The 8,567-nt window shown below is 40.9% G+C and overlaps 2 long non-coding RNA genes across 2 annotated transcripts; one reads left to right on the top strand and one right to left on the bottom strand.

Annotated features, from left to right (window-relative positions):
• The first annotated feature begins 942 nt into the window (after nucleotides 1-942).
• On the top strand, nucleotides 943-3,144 carry LOC138945706 (uncharacterized). Its single transcript, XR_011449094.1, has 3 exons — nucleotides 943-1,581; nucleotides 2,108-2,336; nucleotides 2,526-3,144. It is a non-coding gene; the product is annotated as an uncharacterized lncRNA (long non-coding RNA).
• A 2,012-nt stretch (nucleotides 3,145-5,156) lies between these two features.
• On the bottom strand, nucleotides 5,157-7,396 carry LOC138945714 (uncharacterized). Its single transcript, XR_011449098.1, has 2 exons — nucleotides 6,221-7,396; nucleotides 5,157-5,633 (listed from the first exon to the last, which is right to left on the bottom strand). It is a non-coding gene; the product is annotated as an uncharacterized lncRNA (long non-coding RNA).
• Between the last annotated feature and the right edge of the window lie 1,171 nt (nucleotides 7,397-8,567).

Here is an 8,567-nt window from a genome sequence, read left to right on the forward strand (position 1 = left end):
TGGTGACGATCGGTCCGTTCATTCTTGAGATCTACTTGCGAACACAAACAAACACACAAACAAACAAACAAACAAACAAACAAACACATCGACCGAAACCTATACACACCCCTATACCGGGGGTGTAATAATCACTGCACAACCCACCTTTTTTCTTCTTTAGGGAACTTGTGGAAAGTTTTCCCGAAGCAGCTCTGTTTGTAACGGGCGTTCTTGCAACAAAAAGCCGAGCAAAATTTACCACCACCTCGCACGCGATCGGTACCTACGCGATCCGCCATTTTGTTTTCGCCGCCAGCATGTGACTAGGGACGATAACCCACAAACACTTTTTCGCATTTTCTTCGCAAGTTCCACGTCTTCCCCAAGCCCGTCCTTAATTGAGCCCGTAGTCGACTACACGAAGCTTCGCGAAGTCTTTATACCAAAAACCCGCAGCTACGGCGTGGTACTTTGACCCCAACATCGCTTCTCAAGTTTTGACATGCGAAGCTTCGCCGAAGCTCGCAACGAAGTTGGTTTTTTTGTAAGAAGAGTGCTTTCGATTCAAGATGGACGACGAAATCAGACTCAATACCATAGTGAAGAATGCATTTATCGACTTTGGTTGACCCAAAGTACAAGAACTAAACCTCCTACCTGTATTATTTCATACTGCGATGCATTGACATGTCGAATGAAACTCGAAATCCCAGCGCTCACGCCAACTGGTCCCGGCCGTGCTCAGTCAACGAAATAGAACACATACAATTAACTTACGTCATCATCAAGTACGTAAAGTACAATTTGTGACGTAAAGTACTCAGAAAGAAGCACACCACGCGCTGGTCGAGACTACGCGCATTTGAGACGCCAAGACATGAAAAGATAACTCTCTTTTCCGCCATAGTGCCTTCCCTTGGACTGCGACGAAGTCTAGTTCCGGTAGCTTCGCGAAGTGAGCTACGCGAAGTCGACTTCGTCCAATAGACCTTTTTCGTATAACCTTTGCCCCCAGCGTTTCGACCAATCAGATTTTAGGGCACGGCAGCCTCTCTCTGATAACCGGAAATAAGGGGCAATAGGTGCCTGGCCTGAAATACCTCTTTCACTGTCGGTGCTCGAAGTACTATTGCCAGAGGATTACTTTGAGAAATTCTGCAAGAAAACGGATTATCTTGTTCAAAATCATGAACTAAAAGTCCAGGACATGCATGAAGGTATGGTTTGAAACGGCTATTGGTGGTATATGGACGAAAGACTTGGCGAACTTCCCCTGCATAAGCGAAGCAGAGGTGATCGACCACAGATCTACAGTACAGATCTCTGGATCAACTTTCTTACTGATACTACTGCGTCGACGTTCGACAAGTTATACGACGCATCCAGCGCAAAGAATGCAAAACCTTGGGGTAAACGATAGACATACTGTGTGCATAAAATGTCTTTCTGCATGGCACAACAGCTAGTAAGCAACTGTGGTGATCAGACTCAGAGCGAGTGTGCTGACGTCAATGAAGCAGACTCGCAACGAAGTGTATGCTGTTGTGGGGGGACGCTGACCGGACAGGCACTTGGAGCCTACTGCGAGTGTATTGCTGGGTAAGTGTTGTTGGCCTTGTATGTTTTGTGGGATTAACTTGATGGCTGCGTTACTTGGTATCTTACACAATCAGTTTTCATACTCAGTCATATAATGCATGGCACACAAAGTGACAAACACACACAGAGATTCATAATTCTCTACTAAAAATGTCTGCATGCAAAAGCTGTCATTTTTGACAAAGTTATGAGCAGCATGTTAATGTAATTTCAATCAGTATCTCCAGGAGACCATGCCATGTTGGCTTGGCATGTTCAATAGAATACCAGGTACCTGAGTGCGGAGTTTTATTTAATGTGTACGTACACATGTGTTTGTGAATCCTCTTGTCAATGAAGGTTATCACTGCAGTAAGATCAAATTCCATTCTGAGCCGGTATATATTTTATATAGATATCAACAGCATGCGCTTACAAGCTCTCTGTAGGAATTCCTAGGAAAGATAAAGTTAATTGTTGTTAGCAGGCTAAGGAAAATCAAGATGACACAAACGGAATTTGAATGTGTGTTGTTGTTTTTACCCAGAAAGGACAGTCTTGCAACCATGTGGCCGCCACCCTTTTTGCTGCTTCACACTACATGGCTGAAGGAATCGACACTGTGCCAGCAGACAAAACTTGTACACACTACAAATGTATGTGGAAGGGGCATGCTGCCATGAAAACTGCACCAGCTGCTCTCGATGACATACAAATTGTTAAGTAAGTGTGTATAATAATTAATATTAAGGAAATTAGGGTTGCATTACCTAGAGGTACCTAGCTATTGATGTGTACATTGTTGTTAAACAGTTGTTTGTTTACCAGGGTTTGCTAGTGTGTGATAGGGTTCGTGTCCGTCTAAAGATGTTAGTTTCTTTGTTAGTCCTGTGTTGACAACTCTTCGACAAGCGCTTAGAACTGTACCCACGGAATACGCGCTATATAAGCTTCATATTGAAAAGGTTTACATCAGAGTGTGATCTATTTTTTTCAGAACATAAGTCTCAAAGTTAAAATATAGAGCTTGTTAACTACAACAGCTACAAGACTGGGGAAAGAGAAACAGTGATATTTATAAAGTGCATTATCAACAAACTATGCATTTTACATTTAGTCAAGAGACCAGGGCGGTGGTGTATGTTTGTGTGTAGAGCAATTTCTGGAAAACTACAACATTATCAATCAATCAATCAATCAATGACGCTTATATCGCGCATATTCCGTGGGTACAGTTCTAGGCGCTCTGCAGTGATGCCGTGTGAGATGAAATTTTATACGGCCAGTAGATTGCAGCCATTTCGGCGCATATTTACCTTTCACGGCCTATTATTCCAAGTCACACGGGTATAGGTAGACAATTATTAACTGTGCCTAAGCAATTTTGCCAGGAAAGACCCTTTTGTCAATCGTGGGATCTTTAACGTACACACCCAATGTAGTGTACACGGGGGGAGGGTTCGGACACCGAAGAGAGTCTGCACACAAAGTTGACTCTGAAATAAATTTCCGCCGAACCTGGGATCGAACTCACGCTGACAGCGGCCAACTGAATACAAATCCAGCGCGCTACCAACTGAGCTATAGGCCTATCCCCGCCCCCAGGTTAAAAACAAACCAGCCCTGAAACAGTGAAAGTGGCAAGTATTTTACTCGCCATAGTTAGTAGAAGCATGCAACTGGTGAGTAGAAGTGTTCATCTACTCGCGAAATGCGAGTGAAGATGCTGAATCAAATTGTTGGTTTGGTTCGTAAAATTTGCTCTCTGGCTGGTACATTTTCAGAATCACTAGCCAGAGGCTAGTGCATAATTTTTTGACTTTCAGGGCTACAAGCTTAGAAAGTTAAACAGATTTGTTTTAAACACAGGGAAGCGTGATTTCCTGTGGGACAGTTTTGCTACTGCGCTATGCTGGGTTGCCATTTACCTTATTCGACGTGGATGCTGGTTTTCAGCTAAGCATTGTCCTTGTGAAATGTACTGCGTTCAGTATCGTTATACATGTTTGACAGACTGGCGCAACTTGTTTTAGCATTTGTACCCAGCATAAGATTTGCTTTAGTGTCAAGTAAAAAAAATAATTTCATTTTCAGGTATGCTTCAAGACAAGACAAGTTTCCCCGGACGACTCTTCAAGGCCTCAATTTTGACCAAGAAGTCCGGATGCAAGGAAGCGCGACTAAGAGATCTTCAACAACCGGTACCAACCGTTTGAAGGCTGCATATAGTTTAAATGATATACTGAACTAGGGTTTTCAAGGTGTGATATTTTTTTCCAATACCAGTTAATTAAGTTGGTAGCAACAGTTAACTGTTCTGTCAAGTGAAAAATGTATGTAGTTTCAATATGGACAGGTAAAATCAGTACTTTGTTTACAGCGAGGGAGGGTACGTAGTGCTGTCACCTCTGTGTGTGAGTTCAGGTTTAATATTTTAAAAGCCTGCAGTTAAGACAGAAGATTGTGGAAGCTGATAAGAACTTGTGTCAGAGGATAGTAAGAAGTGTTTCGGCTTCGTACGGACTATACCATCATCCATGACTTGTGTGTATTATTCGGAGAACGTATCAGAGCCGAGGACATGTGTTGTGAACAGCGATTCTCAGTGATGAAAGTGTAGTGTGTGTAATGCCGGACTGTATTCTTCTTCAACTTCGGAATGGCAAGGAGGTATTTTGTGAGATGTTTTATGATTTGATATCCATGTACTGATGATTTCATTCAATAGCGAAATGTTTGAAATGTTCATTCGTTTTGTGCCATGTTTGTTGTTCAAGAGCGTGTTGTCACCATCCCTTATGAATATGGACGTGTGTGAATGTTGGTGCAGACATGAGCGTTTGAGCGAGTGAATTTAGAAGCCCTGTGCATGAAAGTCATTACCGGACAACCAAATCAGCAAACATAGAAATTCCTTGTCATACACATCGATCTGATCAAGGTAATAATGTTAGCACTTTTTTCCAATTTATTTCACAGTTATTTGTTATTTTTTGGAGGAAATTATAATGCAATTCACCGATTTTAAAAAACATGATTCCAATTGTCTCCCTTGAACAAATTTGTTTGTACAAAATTTGTTACTTACTTTTTTTTTTCAAGGCTATATCAAGGAAAATTCTTTTTGAACTGATTGTGGGACCGTGCACAAGCTGACAGACTTGAACTCAAAAGTTGCAGAAGATTCTTGGCTGCGACTTTTGAGTTCAAGCCGATCAGTTTGTGCACAGTCCCAAGATTTGTCTATATTTATTTATCACTTAAAATAAAATACAGTTTTTCTTTTAATGAAACTGTAGATATGTCAAAGACTGTTTTGAATAATTTTGGGGGGTAATTTTCTTTAAGAAATAACTCAAGTGAATGCACAAATTGTGTACTAAAGTGTCGGTACAAGGGAGACAATTTGAAGCCATTTTAAAAAACAAAGCAGTATATTGCATAATAATATCCTTCAATTATAACAAGAAATGAGGAATAAACGTCTCTTGACATGTTGTCTACCTAATTATCTTGATCGCATTTATTTAAAGTGGGAATCGTTATGTTCGTAAGCTCACATACAATCATTGATGAAACAAACTCAGACCAGACCAGAGATTTGATTGATAATGGGCCCTTTATTCTATACAGTACCAGAGTAAATTATATAAACCATTACATGACAAAATAAGCTTCTTGCTCTTTGGAGTGATGTGGCCTTTGGCAGTTCATCAACCCAGTAATGTAGACCTGCCTTTTTTTACGAAGTAGGTACATGCATACCGAAAGATCACCATATGTGTGAAACCATACTGCAGTGTCATTTTTCAGTAGAGAATCAACAGAAAAAGAGCGTATACATGTTCTCCTTCACCTTCATGTTGTCTTTCTTCAAGCCAGAAACATCTTCAGTCAGACGATTAATCACAGAGGCCTGTTATGTAATTGTCATCTGCAGCTCTGCCAACTTGAGGTAGTCTGTGTTCCAATAACAATACCCTCACATGTAGTCGTGTCCCTCTTTGCAAAGGCATGATCTGGCCCTGGTCCTGAGCTCTCACTAGATGCAGAGGGCAAAGGAATGGCTGCTTCTGTAAATACAAAATCAAATGTATACATTAGCAATATAATCAGCATCAATGATCTTGTTATCAGATTACACATGCATCACACTCACAGCATTTAAGCATGAAAATACATGAGGGAAATAACTCCTGAAATTGAAAAAAAATTAGGGGTGCGGGAGATGCTCCCCGGAAATTATTTTGGAGTGTTCCATGCAAAATCAAAATTGTAGAAATCTAGTGCTATTTTTGTTGTTGCATCAATTCAATGGTACATTTCTGGGAATAAAAAAAATGATTCAGCATGAGCTTTATCGATGTCTTGAAAACTGCATCACTATCTGTATCAAGTAACCTCCTTAATCTTCTCGATTCAAGAGTCTGTTGATTCAGAGATACTGTAGCAACAGATCTCTGGTTGATTGCATGCACGCGGCTTGTCGACATATGTCTAGATCTTGTTTGTTTGTTTTCTAAAATCTTGCAATTGTTTCGTGACCCTTCCTATGCATCCGTTTTGGGCTGCCGATTCATTTTAAATTTCTTATACACTGATGTAGGAAGACAATTTGAAGTCAGCAGATCATAAATTGATAAAAACAAACAAAGCTTACTTAGCTCTGAGTCTCTTCCAGATCCGATGATATTTTCAGCGTTGACACTGGGGGGTGGAAGCAAAACCGCTTGCTTGTCGTCGGTCTTCACTGAGCGGACAAAGTCACGTCTCCGACCAGTACCTTGTCCTTCTGCTAGAGTCACTTGTTCTTGATGTTCTCTCAAATCCAAGATTAAGGGTGGGTACGAAGTCAAAGGAGTTGGCATCGTTGATAGCCGTGCCATTGCCAGACACGAAGTGACGCGAGCAGACTTTTCAATGGCACAGATCTCTGGGCACGACAAACCCCTGTCGTCGGATTGCTTGCACCCATCGCGTCCTTCGCTGTTGCGCCTTCGCAATTGCACCCATCGGAAAGCCATACAATGACAAATTCTGTCCACCGTATTTCTCTGTCTTCATTGATTCCACTGTTGCACTTGCAGTTGTAAACACAACAGTTTGTCTCGTCGTCTCCGCACTTTACTTTGCACCAAGCCTCGTTGTCGATTTTTCCTTTTGCCCCTTAGTTCCGGTAGATCTGACAATAAACTTCACAGCGCATGCGCCAAAATTTAAGTGAAAAAGGTCTATGTACAGTGTTTGATGTAGCCTACTTACATGGACACGACTACCAAATAGTCTCGGCCCGCTCAAAATAACAATCACCGAGACTTTCAGTAATTCCATCGCGTGACGTCTAACCCTCGTACGTCATAATGTGACGTCAATGTAATATGACGTCTTCAAAAGTTAAAGTTTCTACCACAGACATACATATATACATACGCACGCACGCACGCACGCACGCACGCACAGACAGACAAAGTTTACCAACGCATAGGCTACACTTACGTGAGCAAAAAAGGAGAAAAAAAGTTCAACACTATACGTTAATTGGATCTGTGATCCAAACATGGCTTTTGGTCAATCGAGATGGAAGTTTATTCCACAAGCCCGTAGGGCGAGTGGAATAAACTGCCATCGAGATTGACCAAAAGGCATGTTTGGATCACAGATCCAATTAACATATATATCTCGACATTCACTGGTCTTATAGTCCAGGCATCTTAGCCACTTTAGTGAAGGGAACGTTGAAGTGACAATGACTAGGTTTAAAATGTCCCTTATCAGAAAGTTCAACCTCAGTCCTTTGATGTTTATTAAACACATTTTCATATAAAGTTGGCGCTTCATACGGAAAAATGGCTTTGAAATTGACCCAAATCCTTCTTTGGGCTCTGTAAATGTCGTTTGGGGGTATGGTTGTAAAATGGTATCTACTGGTCACCCCAATGTATAAACTGAAAACTCTTTCTGCACCAGAACACGCAGAAAGGATTGTATCTGCCTGATGTCTGATGCTTTTCAAAATCCCCAACCACTAACACCTTCAAAACGGACTTTAACTGACACTGTTGTTTTTCCCTATATAATCCTTACTATTTTTCTGAGACGTCGTCGTGTTGTGTATTTAGCTTGCCACAACCTCATACATGGTCCTAAAAGTTAAAGTTGAAGAAAATACTAAAGATAAATGAAAAAGCTGACGCAGTGTCATTCGCACCGTGAATCCCCCCATGGGAACATACTAAAGTCTGGTTCCAAATAGGCTCAATTTCCTTCTATTTCTTTGTATTTCTGCCTCGTAGGGGTAGGGGTGTTCAAACCAAAGGCACCTTTAAACCAAAATTCAAATCACACATCTTACAATACTAAGACACTCAGCAGTAAAAGGGTGTCTGCTGGTAAAAAATTCCAAACAATCCTAAAAGTACTTCACTACTAAAAGTGCTTTTAAAAAGAGCCGTTTTTTTCCCTCTATATTCAGTATTGTGTTTTCTGCGAACATGTAGTCTATTTAGATGGTTGTCGTGTGCACTTGAGTTGCTAAAGCGTTTTCAGTTGGGCATATGTCGAAAAGCAAAGAATTAGCCCTTTGAAAACCATCAGAACTGTCACACAAAAATAACATTTACCTATCTCACCAACTGACCAAACATAGGGCTTTTCCTTATGTATTATGTATTGTCGTGTTTTTTGTAGCATACTTGTGAAAACAGCCACCACTGTTGTAAATGATACTTTAAAGAGCATTATTTCATTTTTACAGTTGAAGGACAACCTGGACTGCCGTATATTACAGCTGTTTTACAATCAGCCAAAATTTTCTTAACAAACGTATGTTAAGAACAACTCCCACAGTGAAATTGAAGGAAAACAAAGTGAAAATCCGCCTGCCATAGAGGAGCTAAAGAATCAACAATAAACGACTGCATGGATAGCTTGATGCACGAATGCATTGCGGACATGTTTGTCTCCAACCAAGAGAAAGTTCCAAAAAATCCCTTTTGTGCTTCTTATTA

This window comes from Littorina saxatilis, linkage group LG1 (genome assembly GCF_037325665.1).
Source record: "Littorina saxatilis isolate snail1 linkage group LG1, US_GU_Lsax_2.0, whole genome shotgun sequence".
Taxonomy (NCBI): Eukaryota; Metazoa; Mollusca; class Gastropoda; order Littorinimorpha; family Littorinidae; genus Littorina; species Littorina saxatilis.